A 14,268-nucleotide genomic window follows, 5' to 3' on the forward strand; every position below is an offset into this window, starting at 1 on the left:
AAAATGGAGAGTAAAACCTAATAAAAAAGGAAAGTAGAATTAAAAATAAATGATAAAGAAAATAATAAATAGATTAATTGATAGCACATAAAAGTGCTATTTTCCCTAGCTTAATCCAAGTTCGTTATTATACTTGAAGCATTTATTTTGTGTTTTTACAGGTTTCAGGTGCCTAGAAGGTAGAATCGACCATTACGAGTCATTCGAATTAACTTGGACGATTTGGAGCTAAATTGAGCATTCGAACGTCAAAAAAATTAAATGACCAAAATGTCTCTAGTGAGAACGTAGTAACCCTGTCCTTTACGCTGCCTTTTACACTGGATGGCAATAGCTGATCTCTTAAAAAGTTTTGTAAAGCTGCACTATAGCGCAGCTATGCTATGAATTTTGACGAAAATACAACAGCGCGCGTGCATCTGGCCAAATTGTTGAAGCATAGCAACGCAAGCTTCAAGCTTTGAGGCTACACTACAATGCAACGCTACCATTAGCATTGCAATGTTGCGTTGCTGGTATAAATAAAATTCCTTCCACTTTAAGTAAAGGGCAGAGGAGAGCTAGGCCGATCTGGAGAGCTTTAAGCTCGATTTTGGCCAATTTTGGCCAAAACTTAATGAGATTACTTTGTATTTTGAGATTTAATTGTATATTTTGGCATCGTGAAGCAGATCCGATGATCGATTGAAAGTCCAATTGTCGATTTTGAGGTCCCTAGGGCGTCTTCTTTGAATTTTATGAGATTTTGATAAATTCTTCTTAGATCTTTCTGTTTCTTATTGATTTTCTCCCTTTGTTTAGAATGAGTATATAGGTATATTAAATTGACAATTTAATCGCATATACTTGTATGTTTGTTTGCCTTTGCCATGTATGTTTTAGATGTCCATAATTGCATCGTAATAGGTTTTAGTTAGAATTATGGTTTGATTGCTAGACTTCTAGGATCACCTAAAAGATAACAAAACCTAAAGATTGGAAATGCATTAGGTTAGATTTGGCCAATTTAGCTTGATGTCCTAATAAATCTAAGAACTTAATGTGATTAACTAAATGAAAGGGCTTGTAGTTAATTTAGGAATCGACGACATGTTAGTTTTCATAGGGAGTTTGTAGGACTTTCCCTATATTCAATTAGGCTTGACAAATAATTAATCCATAAATATTTACATAATTAATCAATGAATAGATTAATATATAGTCCAATCATCTTTAGATCAAGGAAGCTTTTTCGTGTTCGCTCACTCTTTCTCAATCTATCTTACTTTTCGCAATTTTAATTTCTCGCATTTAGTTTTCTTGTCAAATCAAACAACCAAAACCCTCGTTCTTATTGCTTTCCATAGACTAATTTAGCTTAGAGATTGTATATTAGGCTCCCTTTGGTTCGATCACAGACTTGCCACTTGTGCTATCTAGTAATATAAATAGTTAGTTTAGTGAAATAATAAATATTATTTAATTAGTAAATATTTGCAGGTGACAATAAATAACTCTATCAAATTAGCGTTGTTGTCAAGGAACCAATTAATTTCTCTTTTTTAAATTTTTCTTGTGAACTTTAAAAACCCCAACAAGATTTTCTTTGTGTCTACTTGTTTTATCATGGCAGATCATTTAAGTATCTATTATGCGCTTCTTACGAGGCAATCAACTTAATAGGAAGAAGAAGAGGTAAGAGAAATTAGTGAGCTTATAAATAAATTTTTTTTAACTAACCTCTCCTATTCAAGTTTTGGCTACTAGGAAATTATAAATGGAGACATGCAGAGTATGTTTGCTTTAAGGTAATCCATTCAAAGCATGTCCTCAGTTGTCACGTGGCCATGTGCGCAATGTTTGTCCCCCTTTGGCGATTCCTAGCCCATTCTCGATGTCGATGCATGATCCTTCTACCAAATCAAGTATGCCATTAGAGGAATTGGTTATGGAGTTTTTTAACAACTCTGATGAGTTTTCGTAAAAAGTCTCCCATAGGCCGCAGGAGTTCTCAAGCTTCCAACAGGATAGTTTCCATTATGGATCCGAGGCTAGAACCGACCTTCAGAGTTTGAGTGGTTTGATTGGGTCCTTGAGCATCTCAGCTCGGACTATATATGTGCTTGATTTGCTTGTTTGCTTTGGGTTGTTTCTTCATGATTAGGACAATTGATGACATAGATGCATTGTTTGTGATAGTGTTTACTTGTTGGAAAGTTTGCAACATATTTGTGATCTTAAGTCCTTTTTTTTTTAAAAAAAAAAAAAAAATCTTTCCTCTCATGCATATTTAAGTCCTTTGCCCTTCTATCTTAGGTCCTTTTGAGCTTAGAATTGAGTTATATAGCCTACATTTTTGTTGTCACTCCAAAAGGCCCCACTGATTAGAAAGCCTCAAGTACGATGGGTCGTAAGGTAAGACTGAGAAAGAAAAAGAGTGATATATGCCTGCTAAAAAAATATTTGAGCTCAAAAGAGAAAGAAAATGAAAAGTAGTGATGTAAAATATAAACTTGTAATGTGTATGTATAACTAATAGTAAAAAGAGATGCCCTCACTGTGATCAGTTTTGGACTCCCATAAGAAAAGAGTAGGTATGGTTCCCTGCAGTGAGTGTGTGAAAGTTAGTGCCCCTAGGTAAAAGGAACACGAATTTAGGGCCATTAGAGTTTGATTTTCAGGCACTTTAGTTAAAACATTACCGTCTTGAGTGTTTTTATGCTTGATGGTTAGTGCTTCAAACAAAGTAGGAGAAAGCAGATTGAAGGTCGTATAAAGCTTTTTGGGGTTCATTATTGTCTAAGAAAAAGGGCTTTGCATTTACTCTTTGCATGAATAGGTTAAGAATGATTTTAAAATTGTCTAATTAAATGAATATGCTTATGTGACTTTCTTGCTTGCAAATATTTTTCTTGAAATGCATCGAGACTAGAGTCATGAGTCATGCAGCTGAGCAAACACTTACCTTGATTTATGTTTATGCTTTCTTGAGGACGATCAAGAATTAAGTTGGGGGTGTTTGATAGCATTGAAAAACTACTATTTTGGTTAGCTTAATTCTGAATCATTTTGCTATTTAATGTGTCAAATATGTTATTTTATAGATATTGATCATCCAAGAGGTAGAACCAAGCTTAGGGAGCTAATGGAACTGAAATGGACCAAATTGGAGTCCTAACGAAACAACCAGGTCAAATCAAAGAAGAAATGCGCTGCAAAGCGTAAGGCATAGCGTAGCTACCCTCTGCTTTATGCTCCGACTTGCTATAAATCCATTTTTTCGATTTTAGGTCGCATTATCTCAAGCTTTCTGCCCCAAATTCCATTTTCTCTTCTCCTCTTCTCTTTCCCTCTGTAATTTTTGTACTCAGGTGTATTTTATGGTTGTAAAACTTATCTTAGACCAGATTTAAGGCTAAGGTAAGTATGCTAGAGTTTCGCCGTTTAATTTTGAGGATTAATACTTAATTTCTAGTTTCTCATGCAATTTTTGTGGTTCTTGGGCTTAACTTATGACCTACTCCTAGAAAGTATGTTTGATTTGGCCAATCTCCATGCATTCATCGGTAAAGCTAGAGTTTGATGCATGTTGTGCTTCATATTATTTTGTTAATCTCAAATAGCTAATTCAAGCATTTGGGTGTGTTTTAACTTCTCTTAAACTAGGGATTAATGCATAATATGTTTGTATGAACATGTTGATGATGAGTACCAGTTCCTAAGTGTGCTTGTCAGTGAATTGATGTGATCTAGGACAGCTCTCTTGCTACATTGCATTGCTACGATAGTTCAAGGACACAATCGATTAGTAATCTAGAGACTTCTCGGGTTATTAATTGTCCTAGTGAAATCCTCTACGCTTAATGTAGATGTCTTGGTATTTATGGATGCTTTCGAACTCAAATTTATCAAGCATATAGTTTAATTAAGTAATTAATTAATGCACATTAATTCATGAGATCTCTTTTATGAAAATATAAAGATCAAATTAAATAATTGGGTGAATCCTATTCTCTAAGCTAGGCTCATTAATTTTTTGTAATTTACATTTCCAAACTTTATTTTCCACGCTTTAAACACTCAATCTATTCCAAAAACCTCCGTTACCACTTTAGTTAGAAATCCTAATTAGCTTGAAACTATACTCGAACTTCCTTGTGGTTCGACTTCGAACTTATCGCTTATGCTACTTAGTAATATAAGTAGTTAGTTTGGTGAATTAGAAATATTGTTTGATGAGGTTGGACTAAAGTTTGGATAATGAAGAACAAACACACTTTTGTGAGTGGCTTATTTTATGAAATATTTTATTATTAATTCAATACTATGAAATTACATGAAATTTATGATTATGTATGATTTTAGAAAATTAAAATAGCAGAATTGAAATTTGAGTTTTAAATTAAATATTGATGTTTTTAGACTAACTAGACGAACTGAATTTCGTTGATGAAATTCTTAAAACGGGGTAAAAATTTTTACCCAATTGTCTTTTTCTTTTCATAAATCAAAATAATATTACGAGGATACTCAGATTTATTACATAGTTTTACTCTATTAACAAATTGAAAATTGAGGGTAAAAATTAATGACTCTTTTGGTAATCATTTTATTTTTTATTTTTACTTTTAAAAATTAAGTCTATGAACATTATTTTTACCTCCAAATTTCTTCATTTGTTATCTACCTTTCACGAATAGTTTAAAAAACCAAGACAAAGTTTGAAAACTAAAAAAACTAACTTTCAAAAAGTTGTTTTTGTTTTTAGAATTTAGCTAAAAATTAAACGTTTGTACTCAATAAAGATGTAAATCATGGTAAAAAATGTGGATGAAATATGCTTAATTTTCTAAAATAAAAATAAAAAATCAAAAGATTATCAAACGGGACCTAATTAAAAAGGAAAAAAATTAAAATAAATAATAAAGAAAATAAAAAAAATAGATTAATAAATAAATAAGAAAAAGAAAGGGGATAATACAGCCAAATTTTGAGAACAGCTTACGGGTCCGTTGATAGTGTAGTGCCATGTGCGTTTGAAAAAAATAAAATAATAAATAACCTGGTTAACTTGTAGAAAATTAAGAAAATGAGAAAATTAGAAAATGAAAGAAAAAGAAAGACAGCGGGAAAGGTCTAGAAATGAGGCGGCCAACGAGTTAGAAAAGGAGAAAGAGATCAAAGGCCACCCCATCGAAAGAAAATATATTAAAAAATAGAAAAATATAAAAAACTCTGTAAATTTTTAGTATCTACCGATGATAGAAATCGATAAATATTTATCGGTATCTATCAGTGATGAAAACTAATAGAAGTCTTCTACTAGATGCGGATAAAAATCTATCTGTATTTATCAATATTTATCATTATTTTTTTTTTCTATTTTTATAGATAGTTTAACATTTTTTTTTATCCGTGAAAATTTTTCAAAAATAATTAATCATCGGAGCTCGTCAGAAAAGCAAGGGGATGGACAGGAATATTCGTTAAAGGTAAAAAATCATGAAGATATGCTTCCTTTTAAGGTTGGATCAAAATTTGGATAACAAAAAACGATCCAAAGTGTATTCGACAACAATTTTGTGAGTGGTTTACTTTATAAAATATTTTATTATCAATTAAATATTATAAGATTTCATAAAATTTATTATTATATATGATTTTATAAAAATTGAAATATTTTTAGGAGGTATTTGTAAAGTTAAGATTTTCAATTAAAGTCATGTTTTAGCAGGAATTTATGTTTTAAAGTATTTTCGAGAAAGTATGTTTCATGTGAAAATATGGATTTATCCAATGACGTTCAAAAGAAAAATCATGATTTTAAAATGATTTACGAGATAAGTGAAAGCATGATTTTCAAAAGTGACAAGTTTTATATTTTAAGTTTAAAGTGGTTTTCTAACCACTAGATTATTGTAGTCATAGTTATTTCCCACACTACAATGACGTGAATATATTTTTATGTAGTCATGATATACATGAGATTTTTGGGACTTATTTTGGTATACATATAGGCTTTGGATCATGTGTGGTGGTGTTTTACTTTTTAGAGGCTACTCTATGTTTACGTATGTCCATGTCCATATAATAATATGAGAGAAAGATAATTGATGATTTTATTTGTATTTGGTGGAGGTAGGGGGGAATGAGATTGGTTGAGAAATATCGAAAATGCCAAAAGTGGAGGAAACATCGTTGGTAGCAAGTCATGATATTTCTTAAGATTATTGAGAGATGAGTTCACTATCAAGTCCTTAGCGAGTGTGGAAGCAGTTGGATTTATTAAATAACTTGGTTAAGCAGTAGAAAATTTTTTAGAAAAAAATGGAAGAAAAAGAAAGTGAAAGGGAAAGGTCTGGCAATGAGGCGGCCACCGTGTCGGAAACGGAAAAAGAGAAGAAGGGCCACCTCGCACGAAGAAAACAAATGGAATTCACATGAAGCTCGCCGGAGAAACATAGGGATGAAGTGGAATGATCCTTAAAAAGGTCAAAAATCACAAACAACAATCCCAATTGTGATCGACAATCATTATGAAAGCGGTTTATTTTATAAATTTTTTATTATTAGTTAAATATTATGAGATTTCATTAAAAAATTTAAGGAAATTATTTTAAAGGATAAAATTAGTCAAAATATTTATAACTAATAGCAAAATATCATAGTCTACCGTAGATCGCGATAAACTACTATATGTGTCTATCATGACACATATAAACACAGATTGTAATCTATTACTATCTAATTTTGCTATTAGTTGCAAATATTTTGGTTCATTCTCTTATATTTGAAAACAACTCTTAAATTTATGATTAGGCATGATTTTAGAAAAATTGAAATATTTCGCGAGATATTTACAAATTCAAGATTTTCAAGTAAAATAATGTTTTATTTGTTTTAAAATATTTTAAAGATAATGTACTTCATGTGAAATTATGGATTTATGTAATGACGTTTAGAATAAATATCATGGTTTTAGAATGATTTATGAGATAAGTGAAAGTACGATTTTCAAAAGTAACAAGTTTTATGTTATAAACTTAAAGTTGTATTCAAACCACTAGATCATTGTATCCATGGTGATTTTTCACTACCCTAATGCGAATATGTTTCTGTAGAGTAGTCATGATATACATGAGGTATTTCGAACTTAATTTAGCAAACATATAGGCTTTGGATCATGTGTCAGAGTATTTTACCTTTTAGAGCTTACTCTGTGTGTACGTATGATCATATTTACTCTATTGTTTACCTTGAGATTACTCTGTGAATAGTATTACCATGTATGCTCTATTATGCATTTGAAGCTTGCTCGATGTATAGCATGACCATGTTTCTGTTGGAAATATCCTAAAACTCAGAGTTTATAAATATTAAACATATTCTATTCACAATAAATATATTATTGAGATTTTTTACAATAAAGATGTTATGGAATTGCATTCATTCCTAAATCCAATAAACTAACCCATAGCTATGACATAAATACTTAAACTTTATATAGAGACATAAAAGCACATAAAGTTTTAGCATATAGCTAAAAAAATCTATAAGTATATGGAAAGGGTTGGGTATGTTGGGTTGTATGTCTTAAAACTCGTAGTTTGTAACATTAAACATATTTTATAAAGATATTATTGAGCTTTATTCAATAAAATTGTTATCGAATATGTAAATTGCACTTGTAAAGTCTAAATCCAATAAACTAAAATCCATGGCTATTATATAGACTTTATGTGGAGACATAAAATGGATCAAGTTCAAGTAAATAGCCAAGACGGTCTATAGTATACGAATAAGGTTGGGTACCTTATTATGGTAACACTATCGGATGCGGCTCACTTTATAGATATTACAATTGTTGTAAAGTGCTACAAACGAAGTGATCCTGATTCGTTCATGTGGAAACATGCTAGTGGGGCGTCCTATGCAAAGAGTTTGTATAAGATCGGACCAAGAAGTAAGTCACTCTTACTTTATAACACTGTTTACTGTTTAAGACTAACTATTTCAAAGCGATGACCTAGGTAACTTGACCTTAATCATAAGCTAACTATGAATTCTTGTTTATTCGGGATTATCATTAGATTTTCATTGATGGAATGTACAACATGCATTGGAAGCAATCAGAATCAATAAGCACTCAAATTGCACTTAATTTGAGTCCTAAAAGCATGCATGAAAACATTTTTCATAGAAAAGGGTTTCAGAACTTTTACCTTTGATGAATCCTCCAAATTCAACATGCTCTCCACGAATTTCACCTTCAAATCAGTAGTAGATTATCAAGAGTATCTTCTCTACTATTCTCTGTCTTGGATTTGAGTGTTGGAACTCAAAATTTCGGTGAATTGGATAAGGGAATGGAAAGATTTTTTGAGAGAGTGTGGTTTTCCGCATAAATTCAAAATTTCCAGCCAGCATATCATTCAATCTCTGAAATTGGAGATGTTTTATGTATCATTTACATGCAATACAGACTTCACCAGGCCCTTGACACTACAAGATGCCATGAAGAAGTGGGATAGGTATTGGATTGTGGGGTTGTCACAAATCATGGACAATTCCACTATTCTAATCCAAATTCAATTTTTAAATTAAATTAAAATTCAATTTTTCAAATTGAAATTCTAATTTTGAAATTGATTTAATTTAAATAATTAACTAAACAAATTTAATTAATTAATTTAAATAATAATTTAAAATCAAATATTTAAATTAATCAAACACTTAACTTTTAACATGAATCCAATTCATGTAATTAATATTTAAATCAACATTTAAATATTTTAAACTCTTCAATTTTGTTTAATTTCAACGAAATTAAACGTTAATTATATTGAATATAATTATCCAAACTCTTAATTTTAAATTGAACATTTCAAATTCAAATTCGAGTTTGCTATTTGAACTCTTCAAATTGAAAACCCTAAATTCAATTTGAACATTTCAAATTGAAAATCCTAATTTTCATTTTGAACATTTCAAAAACACTTAATTCACTAATCCAAGGTGTTAATGTTTTACGAGCTAGTAGAGAGACCTTATAGACCAATAGATCATGAGCTCCAAACGATTTGAGATTAATTGGCTAAACTATTTAGATCAAATTAATCAATATTCGTTAACTACTGAGACACACCACTATAGCTCGATAGTTGCACTCTTCTCACTATAGATATATTTATGTTCGCTTGATTCAACCGTAATCAATAAGTCGACCCTTCACAGGTTGCCCATAATAACGACTAGGTCAAGTGTTGTTTTACCCCCGAAATTACATCTTGTTCCTTAAGTTCTATTGATCATCTAATGAACAATTTTTTTGTAATCCAATCACTAAACCAAATCCCTCTCGGGTCAGTGAGAGGTTGGGGTCCTTGTTGAAGACCTAGATTCAGTACTAAAGAGAACAACCTTTCTACTATCCCTAAATTAGGTAGGTGTGAATTTTGTGTTCCACCCTATGTTCCCAGCTATTTATCTAGTCTTACCCCTGAAATGAGAGGCTTATTGACTCGATGCTGTTGAGCTAACTCTCATCTATGCAAATCTAAGGATAATCCTGAATAAACAGGAGTTCATAGTTAGCTCATGATTAAGGTCGAGCTACCTAGGTCATCTATTCGAAACAATCAGTCTTAAACAGTAAACAATGTTAAAAAGTAAGAGTAACTTATTTATTGGTCCGATCTTATGTAAACTCATTGCATAGGACGTCCCCACTTCTCATGTCTCCACATGAACGATTCAAGATCACATCGTTTGTACTATCTACAAAGCGAGCCGCATCCGATAGTGTTATCATAATAAAATACCCAACCTTATTCATATACTATAGATCGTTTTGGTTTTTTACTCGAACTTGATCCATCTTTATGTCTCCACATAAAGTTCAAGTATTCATGTAATAGCCATGGATCTTTTAGTTTATTAGATTTAGTTTTTACAAGTGCAATTTACATATTCAATAACAACTTTATTGAATAAATGTCAATAACATCTATTATTGATAATAGAATATGTTTAACTTTACAAATGGTGAGTTATAGGACTTACAACCCAATATGCATGGGTGAGGGTTGGCTCAACAGTGCTGACTTAATAAGCCTCCCATTTCAGGGGTAAGGCTGGGTAGATAGTTGGGGACATAGCGTGTAAGATGGAACTCACTTATATCCACTTTTAAGGTTAGTAGAAAGGTTGTTCCCTTAAGTGCTGATTTCGGATCTTGAACAAGGGGCCCCACCCTCTCATTAGCTTGAGAGGGACTCTGTTTGCTAATTAGATCACAAATTAATTGTTCATGAGAGGATCAGTGAGACTTAAAGAACAAAATGTAATCTTAGGGGTAAAACAGCTATTGACCTAGTCGTCATTATGAACAACCTGTGAAGTGTTAACTTATTGATTATGGTTAAATCGAGTGGACATAATTATATCCACAGTGAGGGAAGTGCAACTATTGGGTTTTAGTGGAGTGACTTGGTAGTTAACCAATGTCGATTAGTTTGGTTTAAAGAGTTTAACCGATTAATCTCGGATCGTTGGAGCCGAGGTTCTGTAGATTCATTAGGTCCCCCTGCTAGTCACAAACAGATTAAGCCTTAGAATAGAGTGGTGAGTTTAATTTGAAACGTTCAAATTCAAATTAAGGAAATTAGTAATTATATGCGATATAATTACATGTTGAATTAAATGAGATTGGAGAATCAGATAATATTTAAATATGATTTAAATATTAATTACATGAATATGGATTCATGGTATTGAAATTGGTATCTAATTAATTTAATATTTGATATTAAATGAATAGAATTAATTAAATTATTTAATTAATTAACTATTAATTTTATTTGAAAATTAATTATTGAATTTTTTTTTGTAAAATTAATGAAATTTCAGATTCATTAAAGACTTAACTGGTATTAACTTTGAAAAGGAAACTAAAAATTAAAAAGAAAATTTATTTTAGATGGAAAAATCAAATCTTGGATAGACCCACTAAGTGGAATTATCTAACTTGCATAACACGTAATTTCCCACTTAAAATCCACCTCCTACTTAGATGAATTGGTATCAACTTCTTGTGAAGGCGTATAGCATGGTGAAAGAGATAAAAAAAAAAAAAAAATCAGTCAAAATTTGAGCCGTAGAGATACATGCAAAACTAAAGTTTCCGAGTTTCAAAGGTTGAAGAAGGGTTCTTCAATGCTTGTTTAAATACCAGCTCTCTTCATCTAAATTTCCTTGGTTTTCTAGCTCATTTTGTGTCCCACAATTCAATCTAATGTCCAAAGAGAATAGTAGGGAGGATCTTCTGGTGGTCTACACTTTGTACCTGAGAAAGTTAGAATTGAATTTGAAGTTCAAAGTCATCAAAGGTGAGTATTTTCTGAAACCCTATTTTTATTTGGTGAACATACTTAATTTGATGCTAAAATTGATGAATTACAGTACTTTAATGATCCTGAATTCTTCCGCTGACTACTTGCTATTTTCAATAGAGTACTGAATCCTGAGGATACTATGGATGCGACATGCTTTGTATATTGATACAAATGATGTGATCCTAAAGTCGTTTGTGTAGAGACATGTGAGTAGGGGCATCTTATCCAAAAGATGTTTGCATAAGACCGGACAATGAGATAGTCACTTTTCTTTATAACGACTTTTACTGTTAAAACTTACTATTTCAATTTGCTGACTTAAGGTAACTTGATCTTAATCCTGAGCTAACTATGAACTTTTGTTTATTCGAGATTATCCTTTAATCTGCATAGGTGAGAGTGGTTCAACATTACCACTCAATAAGCCTCCCACTTTAGGGATAAGATCGAATAGACAGTTCGGGACAAAGTGTTGCAAGATAGAATTCACTTTTACCCGTCTTAGGGTCAACAGATAGGTTATTCCCTTAAGTATTGAATCCTGGTCTTGAACAAAGGGCTCCGCCCTCTTGTGACTCAGAGGGATTTGGTTTATTGGTAGGACCATAAACCAATTGCTCATTAGAGAATCAGTGGAGACTTAAGAAGTATGATGCATTACAAAGGTAAAACTGTAATTTTGACCTAGCTATAAATACAAATGACCTGTGAAGGATCGACTTACTAATATGGTTAAATCAAGTGGAAAGAAATATATCTACAATGAGAAAAGTGCAACTATTGAGCTATAGTGTTATGTCTCGGTAGTTAAAGAATAGTGATTAATTCGGTTTAAAGAGTTTAGCCAATTAATCTCAAATCATCGGAGCTCATGATCTGTAGGTTTGTTAGGTCCCTTTACTAGCACGTAAAAGGATTAAACCTTAGAATAACGTATTGAGAGAATTTGAAATATTCAAACTTGGTTTAGGGTTTGGATTATTATATTTGATATAATCGATTTTTAATTATCAAATTAAACATTCTTATTTTAGGGAGTTGACAATATTTAAATATGAATTAAATATTTAATGAGGTGTTATATTAATTTAATATTTGATATGGGGTAAAGAAACTGAACCTAAATTAATATAGGGCTCAGCTGCCCATGGGAACATTCGATAGTAGCTTCTTAGAACTCCTAAAGGAATTGGATACCAGATTGGATAGGTGTAGATTTCTACCTATGTATATTTCACTGTCCTGGTGTCATGTGACTGCATCACTTTTGACATAGAGTCCGAAAGGTTGAAGCATTGTTAGCCATGTTCGATTACCATTAGTTACTATTTTTAACTTCAATTCCTCCTCATTCACATTGCACTTCATTCTGGTTACCTTCGATTGCTTTAGAATTACAGTCTTGACCAAATTAAAACTACTGGTAGTCTTGTAGGTTCGATACTCGAAATACTTCGAGATTATTACTTCTTCGACATTGTATGTTTGCACTTAGACCTTGCTTAATATTAAAATGGTGTCAAGTAAAAACCTAATGACTTTGACATTGTTAGAACATCAAGTTTTGTTAGAATGAAAATCCTAAAACTTTTCGTGAAATCTCCATTTTTTTATGCTTTTTTTTTACTCTTTTCTTTGAAAATCACACTAATTGATGTTTACATATAAACATCAAGTAACTAAAAGTTACAAGTATTAAGTAACATGGACTTTGTAGTAGTGAAGAACCAACTTTAGATATGTCCCTTGGTTTGGTGGATCGACTCAAATGACATGGTGGCCGAGTAGGACAAATTTCTAAAATATGTTCTCCATTTTGTAGTACATCCACTTAATTGTAGGACAATAAGTAAATTTATGACCATGTAATTTACAATGCTGAAGAGAACATTAACTTTCAACAATGAAATTGACGAAGAACAAAAGAATTTATAAGACCAAGGCAATCAAACCAAAGCGTACAGAACTGTGTTTGCTCCAACTAAACTTGTTTAACCAAACCAAAACAATTGAACTAAATATTTATATGAGAAATTGGGCATTATGAATCTTGGCTCAATTGAAGTAATTTAAGTTGGGGTGTTAGCTTTCTAAGAGATCTCTTTTTATGCATCTAACCTCACTTCCTTGTCATATTTAATGTGCTTAATTGTTTGTATTTGTAGGTTCTCGAGTAAATCATGTATTTCAAAGTGTTACGTGCCATTTAGGCTTACTTTGGATCAATTAAAAATCATACCAAGCATCCATGCTTCAAAGGAATAAGGAAAAGTAAAAAATGCTCCAGGGAAGGCACGACGCAGTAAAAGTGCAACAATGTCTAAAACTGAAGCATGCAAAAGGCGAAAGCGTCGCAGTACTATTTTGTAGCAATGGACACTCTAGATATTGATGGAAAAAAGAAGAGGTCATGCATTAAGCGTTGTAGTGCCACCGTGGCACTACAACACGAAGTTGAAGGCAGAAGGCTTCCAGGGTATCAGCGTTGTGACGTTGTCGTGTGTTTATATATAGCATCTTTAGATTTTAGGGTTTAAGAGTCTAAAATTCGATGGAGGCCGAAGTATTTCTCAATTTTCTCGTATTTCTAGCTCTTTTAACTTATGATTTTGTCTTTTTGGTTTGTAAACCAACATTGGAGCTAGGTTGACACTTAGGTAACTCAACACTTAGGTAAACTCAACACATCACCATACTTAGCCAAAATTTACCTTGCACAGCTAGGTTGGTGGGTGGCAGCACACACATGGATGCTTACTGGCACCAGGATGTGCCTACCTTGCCTATGTGACGAGCGCTTGAGGCTGCAACTCTGCGCCTCAACCATCGCATGCAGTTTCACATTCACTCCATGCACAACCTTAACCAGTCAGCTACTTGTTTATGCTTGGGTGGC

Source organism: Benincasa hispida, chromosome 2, assembly GCF_027475165.1.
Source record: "Benincasa hispida cultivar pf3 chromosome 2, pf3_genome.v1.1, whole genome shotgun sequence".
Taxonomy (NCBI): domain Eukaryota; kingdom Viridiplantae; phylum Streptophyta; class Magnoliopsida; order Cucurbitales; family Cucurbitaceae; genus Benincasa; species Benincasa hispida.